Here is a 17,614-nt window from a genome sequence, read left to right on the forward strand (position 1 = left end):
ACACCACTGCGGCGGGTCTTTCTTGTTCATGCCGTATTTTTCTCTTTGAGCTCATTCACTGTTTGGAAACAACAGCTAGACCTGACCTCCGCCCCCACAGGTAGAAGACAGTAATATGGGCTGCTCATGGTGGTTTTACCGGGTTGGGGTCAAAGTGAGGCTGGCTCAAGGCTGCCAGGTGTTCCGTATCAACATTGACATTCATCAGAGACCTCAGCCCACAGAGTCCCTCACACCACAGCCGGTCGCTGCTTAATAAGCACTCTTTGGCAATACAAAGGAAACCACAACTACTTCGTCACCAGTGTCACCCTATTTGCCCTGAATTTACAGCCTGAAGATCCACTGTGTTTAGACCTGACCTAGAAAAAGCATAAATGCAGCAACAGTACTTACGGCAAATACTAGAATATTTAATGCAGTCTTGTTCTAATTGTTCAGTAAGTAAATGTTTTTTCACAGACAACATGGACACAGTTCACATCCCAATAGTCAGTCTGTTGTGTATCTTACATGCTTTAATCTTACTACTAACATATTACTGAGTTCAGTTAGATTACATTTATCTACTTATTTAAAAAAAATAAGTAAATGAATGCCCTCAGAAATTTTTGATCTGTAAAAGACTGTGCTAAAATTTAAATTGTTCTAAAATATGTTAGCTATTGGTCTGTTGGTGCACAGACAATAGCTAGCATGAAGTATCTCCACAATTCTTAAATGAACTAGTAAGGACTAGCATGCTAATGCTAACTCTAACCTACAATAGTTGAACATTAACATGCTAAACATTGTATGTATATGAAAGTGGATGTATCTTCTGTGACATCACCCTTCAGCTCTGCACTCCAACAACAAATCCCAGTAGACAGCATTATTACACTAACAAAAGATGCTTATCTGGAACATCAGAGGAATCAAAATAAAACTCATAACAAACTTCACTGATATCTGGCCCTAAACCATGAATATAAACTGTCAGGATGTCTTTACAGTCAGAGATGCAAAGCAGAGTCAAATCCTGACCAGATACAGACTCAATGATCACAGTCAGGCCATAGAGAAAAGACGACACAAGAAGCCGCGGACAGAAGACAGAGTCTGTGGTCACTGCACACAGGTGAGGTGGAAACAGTGACGCACCAAAACACATGCAATGACAGAAGACAGAAATACTTTAAAAAGTTTAACTTGACAGAACTAGATGACAATGAAAAGCTACAGAGTCTGTTAGAAGGACACACAGCGTCAGGCTGCACAATAGTGCAGTGAGTGACTAAAATTTGCTAAACTGCCAACATGCAGCATCTACAATAGAATCAGTTCTGACTCATCTCATACTAACCACATGATTACATCAGGTCACTGGGCTCCTTTACACACTTTCTATGCTCGCAAAATTGCACAGCAGTGCTCACTGACTGATGACAACCTAAAAGGTCACAAGATTGACTGGAAGATGTGTGGTATGCTACAGGAAGTTATAGGTGTGGGGTCCACAGGGGGAGGATTTTGGGAATCTTTTGGAAAGTGGTCAGTGTTGGATAAAATAGGAACAATTATGACCAGTTAGTCCTTTTCAGACACTAATGAGGGGCCACAGCTACAAGAGTGTGGATGAGAGACAGTCAGCGTGCATACAGAAACAACACTATTGTGCACACACAAACCACGCACGAGGATAAACACGGCAAAACAAAAGGGCCCTGGACAACATTCAGGAAAAAGGAAAAAATTACAGATTGTACCAGGACAGACTGTGTGTAAACACATCACGTGCATAAACATAAACCCAGCCACTGAATCTCTTAAAAATAATACCTCAGAAACACATTCACACACCTACATATCGTACTTGTAGCATGACAAGGAATTTGCTGTTCTAACTGTCATTATGTCAAACGAGTACAACTTGGAAATTAAATCCAAAATAAATCAAAAATGATATTCAAAAGAACTTTTAAATCTATGTATATGTTTACATAAAAAGGGAATATCTTTTCTATATAATAAGCAGCTCATCTGCATTTTCTGCACATTTTTCTCTTCACTTTTACTTTATGTTTTATTATCACTGCATAACTGTTGTAGAGTCCTGCTAGGTTCAGTGTAAACGTTTCCAAAGGCCCAAGGCTGCCAAATGTGTACATGATGGCATACAACAGCAGCACAGGGCAATGCTCAGTTTGTTACCGAGCAGGTAGTGCAAAGTGGGTCTTAAAAGATCTTTCTCTGGAAACAGCTGCCTGCTGTGGCCAAAATCAAGCTATGACAGCGGTTAGAGCGAACCACCTCAGTAAAGTTGTGTGCCGGACAGCTACACAATGAGCTCACACTCACTACAAAGCTGTGTAAAGCCGAGGGGAGCTTCAGTGACCCCTTTCATGTTGTCAGTGTGGTTTCACAGTAACATTTGATTTTGTATTAAAAACTATATCTATATTTAAGGAAACAGGACTAGTCAACAGTGATTCCCTTTGCTGAGCTGTTCTCCCGCCGTCAATGTAAAACTCATCCTGGTTTCCACCAAATTATAAGGACACACACACACAAACACACACAGACACACACACACGACAGTCCGTACTGCTGTAACAACACAAAGGCTTTCCATCAGTAATAACCTTGCTGCAGAATAGCGAGGCCAGCTGCAGGGTTCTCCATCCTGCTTGATTACCGTCTGAACAAACCTGTCCAATCAGTCCCATTCATGGGTGCCAGCACTCACAGGACAACTCTGACCTGACTGACCTATGCAGAGGGCCGGCCCTTCAGCCTTGACCCTAGGTGTGGATGCTTATTGTCGGACTCGGCGGCCCCAGCGCTCTCACAAAGGCTTGGATGCCAGAAATTAGGCACTTGAGGGAAAACTGGAGAACTCCTGGCCAAAACTCCTGTTTGCAGAAAAAAAAGGCAATTCTAAAAATCAAGTGCTGTAATTGAGGGGACGTTTTTAGAGTCGAGAGGAGTGTTGCTAAATGTGCTGCGCTGTTTGTGTTTTTTTCCTGCATCGTCTATTGTGTGAAAAGGCAGCAAAGACGAGAGCTGGCAAGCAGACAGTGTTCTAATTGCTAATAGTTTGGCATAACACTTAGCATGTTCAAACAGGGAGCTGCTTCCCTAAATTCATTGTCCAACTCTGACTAAAACCCTCCACACAGCAGAGCTTACACCTCGGTGGGCCGGTGCACAGTCTTAAAGGTTGCCCTGAAACACAAATGGAGACTGGCTTCAGCATATCATGTTAAATAGAAACTGAGGAACAGATGATAACATTTCATCAGGGGAGTCCACTTTGAGAAAGAAGTCCAAGCAAATGAAACACCCTATAGTTTATAATATAAAAAACATACATGTGCTTCCATGTATATAATGTTAAAAACATCCCCACACACTATTTTAAATGAATGCAATCATGGAAGAGCTTGCTACGAAAAGAAACATTAAATTACCTATTTAGGATTATTTTGGCATCAAACTAAACAAAAGCCGAAAGATGCAAGATAAAAGACGCTTCCATTTGCAGCCTCTAAATGAACAAATAAGTGGGGATAAGATGATATTAAATGATCAGGGTGCACAAATGTCACACAGTACAGTTTTTTGTTTAGTTCTCAAATATGTTTGATGAATTGACTTGGCTTTTCAGCACCAATCGACTGGACAGCAGCCAATAATGATGACTTCGTTGTCAATTAATCGCCCCCAAACAACAGGTGATGGATTCAGTCAATCACCAATAGCCTGTATACACTGATCAGCCACAACAATCAACAAATCACTCAACACTTCATCTGATTTAGTCACTGCAGCACCTTGCCAGGTTAAACTTTTAAGTCGGACAATGTTTTTTCGCAGGGATTTTCACACTGGTGCCTAGTCCTATTAAACTGAAATGTCCACAGATTTTTGCTTGGTTAAAACTGAACAAATGGGGAATTTGAGGTATAAAACTTAGTTTAGGGGTTTTCAGGACCACTAAACTGAGGACACACAGATGTATGCCTGTAAGATTCAGTAACGTACTGAAATTACTGTCGTGTTTTTTAGATGTTATACTATGCAATCTGACTTTGGGAAACTTTGTGTTTTCTGCACTTTTTATTACTTGATTGTCGGTATATTGTGATGCTTGATTCTTCCTTGAGATTTTCCAGGTACAAGAAGTTTTTGGTTGTCTTACAAAGATTTCAACTACAATTGATGAACCATGAGATCCCATGGTGTGTATTCAATTGTTTCATCTGCATCTAGTCTAAACCACCAGATGTAGGTTACTGGTATAAACCTGCTATTGGCCAATTATCTCACTTGGCATTCTCCCCTCCCCCTACCGCTGTCTTTGTGTTGCATTATTTTTCGTCACCAGAAACAACAACAGCAACCTCCAGGCATCAAACTGTGAAAAAAAAAAAAACGAAATTGAAACAAATGTTCTGCTGAGGATTTGGATCGTGCAGTTAGGCAGCTCTGCTTGTGTTTTTTTAGGGAGAATTATCTGTGTTAATTACACTGCTGATCTCCCTGCATGCAAATGCTTCACAACCGCAATTCCACCTCTCACTATTTTAAGAGGACAGGAAGCAGTACCCTTCGCTAACCCCACCCACAGCGGCTGTGATTGGTTTAAAGAAATACAAACAAGCTGGAACGTTTTTACTCCTATAGCAGAGTGATAGTGCGGCGCGGCCAAACCATTATGCACGACACAATGAGCCGACAAAGAGACACTACTTGCATCACATCTAGATCAATTAAGGAATATAAATAAGCATTAATTAAAACTTCATGCTTCATGGCTTCATGCTACATGTACAGAGTGAGTTCACTGTGTACAGAGCGGGAGAGCATGTGCATTCTGATCAGTGGTTAAGTCTAAATGTTTCAATCATTTCAATCTTTACATGATAAACTCACAGTCCTCGAAGTTGGAGCAGCCTTTGCTTGTGTTTCTCTGACGAGGTGTGTCGTCCTGAAGTTTGGACAGCATTTTCAGCACCTTTGCTTTCCTCTCCTCCATTCTTCTTTCCTTCTCTTCGGTTCGGTGTTGGAGACCCTCGGGCCTCCTTCCTCCATCTGAGAGCTCTGCTTGGTCCTTCCATCCTGGACAATTGGATTCCTCCTCACTGGGGGCCCCATCATCTGTGTGGGAACCTGGACCAAAGGCATACAATGTAAAATATATATATATAAAAAAATCAAAGGAAGTCTTGCACTTAAGCATGCTCTTTCTGAAATGTATTTAGGGCTATTTCCTAAATTCTAAACCTGCAATCACTACAGTCCTGAACAAGAAAAAACACATTTGTATTCATGATCATCTACATGGAAGTGGCCACTTAGTGAAAAGCACTAAAACCCATTTCTAGTCCTTTAATAAATACTAATTCTCATTACATTGTCCTCTTAAATGTCACATCTCCCTTCAGTCCTTTCAATGCCTTAGGAAGGAGCGGACGCTGTCCCTGAAACTTAAACAGACATCCATTTTGTCACTGACCAGCCAATTAAGAGTCCCATTATCTCTGAATACAAAGTCCTCAGAATACACTTCTTGGTGTAGGAGCCCAGAGACAAAGAGCACCATCAATGCAGACTTGAGCTTAAAGAAGGTTCAGATTGTCTTTTGCAACAGTTTCCATTAGAGTTTCTGGATCTTTTCTTCGTGCTACTTTGGCAAACATGAGTGTTTCTTGTGTTAGCGCATGAGCGAAAATTCAAAATGTGATACATCTGGAGATGGTTCTATTCATTAAGAAGAGAGAGCTTGACCAGTGGAGTAGCTGACGCGCATCAGATTCATTAAGTCTTCCAAATGCGGTGGCGAGTATTCATTTATCCCGCCGGTGAGCGTGCAGAGGTCAGCAGCCCAGATTGATGGAGCCATGTCTCATCTGACAGGCCGTCTTCCACCACACTGCACACAATCACACGCCTCCGTGTCCTGCTGAAGCCCCAATGTCACCGAAACAGACGACGGGATGAGGAATTTATTCATCTTCAGAGCACAAAATTCATCATTTCCTTACATATGCAACAAAAAAGCATCTATAGTGACATGATGACGAATGAGATGTGAACACAAAGTTTAAAACCCCCAAACTTTTGTTTAAATACGTCAGATATATACTTTTTTTTTCAGATAACTTTTCACAAAATATTGAAAACATGAACAAAATGCAACCTAATACATGTTTATTCATGCTTTGTTGACAATAAGAAAAGCTGTTCATCAGTAAAAGGCAGATACAGATATATCTGAGCTGACCAAGCCATCGAAAGACTTAAACTTTAAAAGGAAAGTGAACTATTTGCTTAATAATAATTTGTGTTTGCATTGCACACACTTTAAGTTTTGTGAATGGGGTTTCATTTACTTAAATGTGTTGATTTTTAGAATTAAAAGAAAAATCTGTAGATTTCTGCCAAACAAGGTAACACAGACTCACTATCTTCACTGTATGCAGACCGTTATCGTCTAATGTCTTGCGTAGTCGCCCCCCAACAGATTAAAACCCCGCATGATAAAAAGTAAAAGGGGTAAGATGCACCCTTGAGCAGATCCAGTGCATGTTCCTGCGGTTGCAGATAAACAAGCCCTCTGTACGGGCTTCAGGCTCCTCAAGATGTGTGTGAATGGCACTGAGGATAAAAAGCTTCTCATCCTCAACACCGTTTCTCAAATCCTAAAGGATCACGTTTTTGATGATTTATTCAAACATATTTAGAACGAATGTTGTAAGGCGTGATATAAAACTGGGAGAAGCTGGACACCCTTCATTTTGAGAAGATGGAACAGGAAACGGTGCTTTTCTTTCTGGATATGCAGCTCAAAAAACAAACAGTATCAAATTTGTTGATGATTCTGCTGCTAGATTGAACATCTAATGATTTAAACGCTGACTGAAATCCATTTCCATGATGTACAATCTTTAAATTTGGGTGAAGCTGTGTCTGAAATTATTCAGGATTTGGTTTCTTCCTTTTAAACCCTTCCTATCCTAACCTCCAACATGGCCTAATCCATGAATGCATAGCAGTGATTACTGGTCAGTTCAGGCTGGAAACAAGAGCTCATCTAAAACACACAGAGCAGGTTACCATACCAACCACAGGATCTGAACACAGCAGATAGCTGGATTTGGCTGCGAGCGGCCAAGTCAAATCCCCTCGCTGATCTCCAAAAGGCCACTGGAGACAAAAAACACACACACGGCCGGCAACACACACTGCCTGCCCCTTAACATCCAGCGCACCAGGCAGTGGCAAGAAGGTTGGACTTGTATCTCTTTCTCTGCATGTTTGAGAAAGGGATGAGCATCAGCGAGACAATCAGTGTGCAGAGGCTATTCAGTGATGCCACCCAGAGCTTTCACTCCTCTATCTGCTGAAAGAATGGCAGAATAGGAGCGGGCTGGAGTAAAAAGGAAAATCCTCGCCAAATTATTATTCATGGGGAGGGGGATTTTCCTTTCAGGCCTCCTTTATCGAAGCCTTTCCCAACACGTCACCCTCTCTATCAGCCCTGACAAGTGCCAATCAAAGGGCTTGAGTCCAGGTTTTTTGGGGAAACGCTGGAGGATTTTAGAGACAATAGCCAATGAGTCCACAGTGGTGGTGGCTTAGAGACAATAGTGACATGGCTACACTGTCAGTGTGTGGTCCTCTGGGGGGGAAACGATCCTCGCTTAGTACACGACTAATCTCTGCTTGCATCATCTCTGTCTTTCTGCAGCCTAATCTGTCCCGTAGCTTCCTCAGCTTTCCTGGAACAATCCACCAGGGTCAGTTCAGATTAGTGCTCTTTGTGGCCCCGCACATCGCTACATTCATTTGGACACTAACATCTTTAGTAGCAGCTGAATGCTAAACTCCAGGGTGAACGCCGAGTGACCATGAAACAATTATGAGGGGAGGGATTACTCTACCTATGAATTCCTGATGAGCAAACGTGGACAAAGGTCTTATCATGAGCCTCGCTGGGGAGCAGGAGCATCTTATCGTGGACGATTTCTGGCTCTGTGGTAATCGCTGAATGATTTAACCCTTCTCTATCAATTCACTGATGTAGTGTAGAGAAAACATGTTGAATACTAAATAAAAACATGTATATTTTTAATATCACTTGATTAAAGGGGGCCTCCACTGATTTTACAGTCATTCAATTCAGTGTGTTCATCATGAGCAGCCTATAAAAACAGTTGTATATTGTTTTTTGAAGAGTTTTCCAAACACTAAAAAAGTTTATATTAAATGACAATTATTCAGTTGCATCATGGGTAATGTACGCTGTAGTCTTGGAATCATCTGATTTTCAACTTTCTGACGATCCTTTAAATACTTATTTATGATGTGCTGACATTTGCAATATTTTATTACGTTATTCTACATGTCAAAAACAAACTGTGTGCTTGGACCACATTCTGTAAAGAACAAAAAATTCTGCATTCCACAGCACAGCCCTGCTGCTATGACTGACTTGTCAACATTCCCAACAGTCGCATGACAAAAAAAATTCAGGAACTTTTTGGTTGAAATTAGCTGAACTGCAGGCGTGGTGGAGGCGAGACAAATATGGAAACAAGCAAAAATCTAAATTTTAAAATATTTCTAGTTTGTTTGTTGTTGTTCTATCTTTTTAAATTTGAGTAAAAATCAGACATTAAAAAAAGAAAAATATGACTTTGACCTTGGAATTTGTACCATATTGTACAAAATACATGTTTGGGTTCTCTCTACTTCTACTCATGGTTGTGCTGTTTCCATAGAAGTGCAGCACGTTATACTGCAGTGTATAATGAGCCCACAGTGAGTAAAAATGTGCCAAAGATGAAAAAATATTATATCTTCCCTTAATCTAAATGTAAATCAGCATGTCTGCTCTCACAAGCCCATTTTCTCTGCAGCCTCATGCACATGGAGTCAGAGTGGGGTCATTCCCTCCATTACTTAGAAGGCTTATTGAAAGGTTGAACTGCTCGCACCTCCAGGGTAACCAAATCTCACCTTTCCACACAAAGACATGCCACACACTGGGCATCTTGTAGAGACTGCGTGACCTCAGGACTGACCCCTCCACGCCCTGCTGCTGACCCCCTCCTTCACAGGGTGACCATGCCTTTGGCCTCCTAAAGGTCAAAGCACACAAGCTATCACCAGGATCCTCTGTGTGACATCTTTTTTTTCATGTTTGTCTAATTCTTATAGGGTGGTCGAACGAGGAAAATCTTGTTTTAAAATGTGTCAGGAGACGAAAAAGCCGCACTTTAAAGCTGAAGGGAATTTCACTCATTGTATGCTTCGACAATGGACGTACGTTGTATACATTTAACAAGCTAATAAATCAATCAGTCTCTTTAAGAAATGGCCTTAAATTGCATTAAAGTGCCCTTAACTAGTATGGTCACTCGTCCCTGTCATAAACACAAGAGATAAAGAAGCGTACTGCACAGTAAAGGCCAGAGCCAAGTAAAACAGAGAGGTGTAGCTCAGAGGTTCTGGCTGCCGTGACAACAGGATGATCGGGGTGTGACATAGTAAATATCGCTATATTTGGGCCTATAGACAGCCTCTATGTTTCAACCAATTCTGTAACTTTGCAAAACCAACAATCCAACATTCACACCTGCTTTACAGAGTCATTGGTCAGCTGTGCCTCCTTCATTCATTCACTTTTTACACAAACAACCAAGTGCAACACTATAAATGTGTTCCAGGAATTAGAAGATATGCACCGTTATTCGCGTATTTAAATGCATCTGTATGACTCCACTTCTCACTCCAGCTTCAAGTGTGATCATTCAGAACAACTATAAACACTTTCCAGCATTGTTATTTTCTATCATAACGTAGGTCATTTTCTCACCCTTTAGATAAAACCTGCAGAACCACAGACAGACTGCAGCTGCTCTCACAGGCTCATGGTAATTCCCACCGGCTAGGATTTGACGCGTACAAATGGTGGAGATCCCCTTTCATCAGCCTTGAAACTAATCATTTCCCTTTATGATCAGAAGGTTTACGGCGCGAGGTCGGATACTGGCATCTCTTCCTTTGGGATTAGCTTTGTGTAACATGAATTAGCGTGAAAACCAAATTCAAGTTAAAGTAGCATTTAGAACACTAATTAGCTGCAGTTTGGTTAGAGCAGGTTATGAGGTTTAGCGTGTGATATTTCATGAGTAGCATAACCGTGTCTGCTTTAACTTGCTTTCCATGCTCTGAGAAACAATTTGCATTGGGCGACTTTGGGTGTGCGCTGTCGCTTGCCCAGTCAAACTTACAATTAGTACTGGTATTACTTTTAAAATGTTAAAATTTAGCGCAACAGCAGCAAAGGAAGAGAAGACTCATTAAGTTATAAAACAGGTTCAATAATGTCCATTATCAAGAAATATGTGCTAAAGTTTGCAAACGTTTCCCAATCATAGACTAATACTTACACAAGACCAAGTACTGAGAGGTTGGAGCAGAAATATCTCTCTATTAAACTGAGCAGTCAGGATGCATAATGATAATGGCATGTCATCAGTTTCAAGTAATTTAAGCTCTAAAATTAAATTTTGGCCCAAAATAAATATAGTTTGTTTGAAAATGTGGCGGGCTGCAAGGTGGCGCAGTTGGTTAGCACTGTTGACTCGCAGCTAGAAGGTCGCCGGTTTGTGTCCCGGTGGGGGCGCCAGGATCTTTCTGCGTGGAGTCTCCATGTTCTCCCCGTGCAGTGTGGGTTCTCTCCGGGTTCTCTGGCTTCCTCCCACACAGTCCAAAAACATGTTGAGGTTAATTGGTGATTCTAAATTGTCCGTAGGTGTGAATGTGAGTGTGCTTGGTTGTCTGTCTCTAAGTGTAGCCCTGTGATAGACTGGTGACCTGTCCAGGGTGTCCCCTGCCTTCACCCTAAGTCAGCTGGGATAGACTCCAGCACCCCCGCGACCCTAGTGAGGATTAACCAGTGTATAGATAATGGATGGATGGATGAAAATGTGGCACGTTTCACATGCAAGTTGAAGTAGTTTTCAGAATAAGAGTAGAAAAAACATTATGTTAATTACACTACAGGAGAGAGCTGATGTACTCAAAAAGTTTAATTGCATTCATCTCTAGAAGTGACGCATTTTATTTCCTATGAATTAAACAGAAGGAACAATGTGTTCTTTTTTTAAATGTTATTTTTTGGCCTTTTTTTAGCCTTTATTATAGACGATATAGGAGACAGAGATAGGAAATGTGGGGAGAATAGTGGGGGAAGGACATGCAGCAAATGGCCGTGGGTCGGACTTGAACCCATGGCCGCTACGTTGGGGACTGTAGCCCCTGTTTATAGGTTCAGGGTTTTTCATTCAAAAGTTGCAGTCTTGCTGTAATTTGGACACCCAGTCCATCTAATAAGTGCATTTTTACAACTAAACACTCCCATTTGTTCAACTTCTGTGCAAAAAATTAAAGTGGAAGTTTCACAAACAAAAACCTGAAACACTGTGAGATTACATTATTTATGCCAAGCAGCCATGCCACACTGACACGCGACATATTGGCTTAGAAAGACATATGACTACATCCTTGATCTAATCGGTTTGGCCCTCAGACATATCAATCACAGGTATGATGAATGCATTTGTGGCATCCTCTAGGTATACAGCTTGCCATGGACCATTAGCGTTATAGCACAATGACTGATACTGGACAAGTGAGTCGCCTGGGGGAAAAGAAACAGAACATGATCACAGTCTGACTGATGTGGTCAAATGAAGGTGGGAGGAAAAAGAGCGAGCCATTAGCTCAAGGGTGACAGTACTCCTGACTTTTCCCCCATCTTGTGCTGCCAGCTTTCCAGTGTTTGTGGTCCGTACAGTAAGCGCTGCCTCTGAACCATCACTCATGAATGTACACAAGGCGGCCCTACAGGTGAAGGTGATACTGCAAGCCAGCTGGCCCGAGCAAGGATTAGCAGGCTTAAGTGTACCGGAGGCAAGAGAACGCCAAACACAGCGCTGACAGTGAGGAGACAATGGCTCCTAATAAACCAGAGCTGACAGGGACTGAGTGGGCTTTTACCGGATCAGACGCTAATTCTGAAGATGGGCTCTTGTATTGATTAAGTATAGTTGTTATAGGCTCTTAAAAGAGAGCGCCAGTTTTAACACAGAGGTGGCATGTCATAGCAACACAGACAGACAATAAAATAATATTTTCTGGGCAGATTTAAGGGATGACGTACTGTGGTTGGACTGACAGGGAGAACAAGAGGATCTGAGCATGTTGAATGATGGACTCGGGTCTATGATCCATGAAGATGGTGATCCAGAACCTCCTTCAGACTCATCCTGCAAGAAAACAGAGGACAAAAGTTTGTGATAGCGACATGTCAAATACTTGGTAGTTTGATTCGCAGTCTGGGAGAGTTGTGTCACAATCCACCAGTGGTGTGCCGTCAGGGCCAGCAAGGCCTTCTCTGCTGGCCTAAGCTCTGTCAGAATCACTGACTTAGGCTGTAATATTTTCCCATTAATCTTTTTACATTACTCAATACCAATAGTCTGCTCTTTTCATTTCATAACGTTTCTCTGTGGTGCTTCCAGCTGTGTATGTTTATATTAGAGCTTTTATCCAATCATATTTCAGCAATAATGTGTTGCCAGGGTCCAAGAAATCTGCCCGGAGGCCTTCAGAATCAAAAGTCCTGCAGCTTAAAATGCATTGCAATGAAACTGTTGCTTTAACCAATCAGATTTAGAGTTGGTGGTGCCAGGGCCAGCCAGCTGGCCTACGATAACTTCAGTATTTTCATGTCCTCTGACTGGATTTCCAGAGATCTTAGCCAAAGCTTGCGATTCATATCTGTAGTGACCTGCACAAGGTAAAACTTTATTGTAAAGGTATTTAGTTTCTGTCTTTCTTTCTTCCTTTTTTTTTTAAAGCTAAGTGAGCAGTCATTCTCAACCCTACAGCAAATTAAAACTTTTGCCAGAAATACAACTGGACAGACCCAACTTACAGCATTAGCCTCCATGGCGACAGAATAGGACTTTTTGTTGGAAGTGAAACGCACGGATTACCTGCACAACAGAGTGATTGAACTCATCATGAGGAAAGAAAGGACACTTGTTGAATTGTTTTAATTGGGTTTCTTGTTTTAGTGATGCCATTCATTCTCGCTACTCGACTGACTGACTGACTGACCTTTATTTTACCAGGTAAAAATGTTTGAGAACCAGTTCTCATTTGCAAACATGACCTGGCCAAGAGGCGCCAGCATGAAGCGCCTGTCTGCAATGCAATGTCCTGTTAGACTACCATTCTGTATAATATAGATGGTTTCTGAAGCTGTGGCGTCATAATGACGGTATTAACAGGTGGTTTGATCCAGGAGGACGCCACTGAAAGCCTAGGAGTAAAGCTAGTGACTTCCTGCAGCTTTCCAGTGGTTTTGTTAGAAGAAAGCTTTGAATATAGCCAGTCCCTTCTCTTGAGCTAACGAAGCACTGTGCAGAACAGTCTGGCTGCACCTCATTATCACAGAGCCATAGGGGAAAAAATAATGCTCTGGCTTTGCTGTATTTCTTTCAGTCGCAATCGTCTTGGGCAATGCTAAAGTCGGAATGCAGTGAAGGTGGCCCCTTAATGGTGACAGGCAGATAGTTTGAGTAAAACATTTGCATGCAGGGAGTTCAGCACTTCCATTAAAATGACCAATTTACAGGAAAAACTGGCAAGGTGGCCTTACTGCATGATCCAAACCTTCAGCAAAACTTGAAATTTTACGTGTGATAGGTTGATGCTCGGAAGTTGGAGGGATTTAAAAGGAGATTTTAAAACTGGTAGATGCTGGATGGGGGAGGGAAAGTCGTGTAAAAGCGTGGTCAATGGCAACTTTAAACCTGCAGTCAACATCTGGTGAATCAGACTACTTTGAATATGAAGCAGAGCAGGGAGAAAGTGTTCAATTTTCATTAAATCAATGAACAGTGGCGACACAAATTCCAATGCACACGAAATGTTAAAAATCTAGAACAACATGCTGTTTTTTTTGACGCATTTCTCCATTTTTACTATTGCTGTGCTGAGCCCCGAGGCCACCTTGAGACTTTCATTCCACTTTCTCTTTATTTGTAGACTTGCAGTGAATGTTAACATAATGAGGATATTTGCTAAAAATCACAATGAGCGTATTATACGTTACAAGTTCTGGTGTGTGTACTGCTAACAGAAAAACTGCAGCTAGAGGTTACACTGATAATAACCAACATTTAGCAGCATTAACAAAACTTATATGTCAGACGAATTCAGTTACAATGATGTAATGTTTTGTTACCAAACTGGACCAATAAAGCATTTACAGGAAGTCTGCTTCTGCAAAGATACACGTTGACACACACACACACACACACACACACACACCCCAATGTGTTGCACAAATATGTGTGGGCATCCAGCAGACCTGTTGGATGGTGAGTTTCAAAGTGGAAAACTGAAAACACAACATATGCACAAATATCTCTACAAACATCTATGAACGACTTTGTGCATTCTAGGGAAGCACGTTCAAGCCGTGGTTTCATGTCCACGTGGGTAGGTTATCTGAAGACATTTGCTATACGAAGCCGATGTATTGTTTGATTGCATTGTTAAGTCACCCAGGAGACATCGCCTTTCAATGCTGCGGAATAGTGAGGATCCCCGTCACTTTGCAACTCAAAACACACCACTGGTTTATCACTTTCTCTTCATTATAAATAATCCTGTGCGTGGATACGTGGTTCAGTGTGGTGAATTATGCAAATGGTCGTATGAATCCTGCCCAGAGCACTCCAGCTCCTCATTGTGGTTTGGCATAATTGCGGGGGGCTTATGAGTCTCATTCATGCTTTTCAGGGGCTCTCTCTCATCCGTCATAAAGGGGAGATTAATCGTAGATCACGTGGAGCACCTGCATCCATTCCACTGCAGCCCAGCATGCACAAGCCCTGTTTACCCCCCTGACCCCTCACTCCCCCGAACCCCTGTCTGATCCTAGTGGTGGTGCATCCTCCAAAAGAATCCCACCGTGTCGGGCGTTTAGCTGTGCGTTGCCCCCCTGCGACAGAGCAATGAGCTGGTGTAAAAGCCTGCCATACAGTCGGGCCGCCCCCCTCCTGCAGCCCATGACTGATTAACCACACACCTGCTGCACGCCGCGTGCCCTCTGTTATATTGTGTCTCAATTATCAACAACAATTTGGCTCGTCTTACTGGAATGACAGTTATAAATGCACGCCAGTTCAAGTTTGTAAAAGGGGGTCTTTGTGTGGGAGGACGACTGTGTGCGCATGCTTTGGGGTTATTGTGTGATCGGAGTTGATTCCTGAAGGTCTAGTGTTTGCTCACAACAAGGCGCAGTCCTGCTTTTGGAAAAAAAAATCTGATAGATGAACGGAGGAGGGGGGCGGAGAGTGAAAAGCGGTTTCACAAGGGGCAGCGGCACTCACCGATTTGTTTCCCTGGGCTTTCCCCGCAGAGTCACACCTTTCAGAGATGCTGCCAGCTGTGCGGGGCCTCAGAACACCTGACAAAACCACAGAGAACATGCGTCAAGCTAAAGGAAGAGGAAGCAAGTGTGCGTTTGCAGTTGTGCTGCAGGCAGGCATGTGCGTCCGTGGATGTGTGTACATAAGTGTTGGCCTCTAGCACACACTTGCATGCATTTGTCTTTTGTACTTGAGTGTGTGTGCTCAGATATGAGTAATGTCGTGTAGTAGTTCCAATTATGGCTCTTAATCTCTGAGCAAATAATGGCAGAAAATGGAGCCACAAAACCCCCAGAGGAGCACCTGTCTAGAAGCGTGCCAGGTGCAAACATTGTTCTGGAGACACAGAGAGGGTAAAGACAAGCTTCCAGCAAACTCAGACACATTTTTTGTCTTACTGTAAACATTGATGCATGAATAGAAAAAAAACAAAACCACGGTAATCATATTTCTCTTTTGCTGGTCAAGAGCAAGTCCAGGGTAAAAACTAATTTTCTCACTTACCTTTATTGAAATGTAGTCATGCAGAAAGATTTAGTGTCATTTTGCTGCTTTAATTTTTTTTCTTTTGCCTTTATTGACAGGGTAGCAGAGAGAGAAAGACAGAAAAGTGTGGAGAAGAGTGGGGGAAGGACCTGCAGCAAAGGGCCATGAGCTGGATTTGAACCCATGTTCAAACCCCGCAGCATCAGCGACTATAGCCCCTGATTATGGGTCGCCCGCTCAACCTGCTGAGCTACCAGTGCACCAGATTTGGTGTCATTTGTACAGGGTTTGAGATTTCTGCAGCATCCATGTCAGTTTCAAGGGAATTTCAGTGGAAATTCACTCAGGAAACCATGTCCCTGTTTCTCTGAGTAACCCACAAACCTGACAGTGAGCAGCTTCAATGGAGACTATTCCATCAGTAGGAAGTGAAAACTTTTCACAAATGTTTCTGGGTGATGTTTAAAGAGCCTGAGGACAGATGATATGAATGCATGGGCACACAAAGACCAGGGCATTCAAAGAGAAATTAGTTTGGACAAAGTAAGAGCTGTTCAAAGCAAATGAACACTCGAAGGCAGAGCAAAAAGCTGCCGTCATACAGATGTGGTGAGACAATGGAAAATATTCAAAAACATGCACACTTTTGGACAATTCTCTGATGGTGTTTCATTTATTTTTTAAAACAAAGTGTAAACATTTGGCTAAACTGAACCTTTAAACGTCCACAGTGTGTGTCTGCCTCTCTAATGTGTTATCAGACTATAAAAACCAGCCGCTAGACTAATTGAGCGTTCTGCATACACTCTTCTCAGTTTCTTATCCATTGTTATGTGTGCACTGCTTGGTTCTAAGTGTCTCCAGCTATCTTAGTCGGACTTTCCCAGTTAATGATCCACTCCAGCGGTTTGATCTTTATTAATATGGCACATCCTGATATCCCTATAAACCTTTCCTCGGAGCCGCCACACCTTCGGGGAAAAGCAGTTAAGAGCTCGCCGCGGCATGCCTGGGAGCAGATGAGAGTCGGTATCACAGCTCGTTAAAACAAAAAGCCGCTTGATGCCATAAAGGCATCGCTTACTCTCAAGGCCGGCCGTGGACCGAGAAAAAAAACACCTTCAGTGTCATGTTTTTCACCCTGTGTCAGGTCATATGTGTTTTCTCCACACACCTGTCTGACTGCTCCCTGTTATTAAAGTGACGGTTTTTGCTTATCAAACGATCTCAGTCAAACTGTCAGAAAGTTTTGTCACAGCAGCTTCACGCTCTACTGAGATTGCCTGTCAGTCACAACAGGCTTTTCAAAATATACTCACAATCACAACTAACAGAGGTTACATACTGTCACAAATAAATCACAGACAGTTTAGATACATGTTGACTGAACAAACAAGTTGTCATAGCAGAGGAGTTACTGACTCAAAGTTAGTCTTTATTGAGTTGGGACTTCCTCTTTTGGCTCACAAATGTATGTGGATGTCTTTAGAGGATTATGTTTAAGCCTGGCATTAAACTGTTTCTATGTTCCCTCAGATTCCCACAAACCATTAATAATATTTAAGGTCTTTAAGGTTCCTCTTCTTGCTGATAGAGGTTTTGCATAGAGAAGTTTCTTTTCCGAA

This window comes from Stegastes partitus, unplaced genomic scaffold (genome assembly GCF_000690725.1).
Source record: "Stegastes partitus isolate 25-593 unplaced genomic scaffold, Stegastes_partitus-1.0.2 Scaffold212, whole genome shotgun sequence".
NCBI classification, from domain to species: domain Eukaryota; kingdom Metazoa; phylum Chordata; class Actinopteri; family Pomacentridae; genus Stegastes; species Stegastes partitus.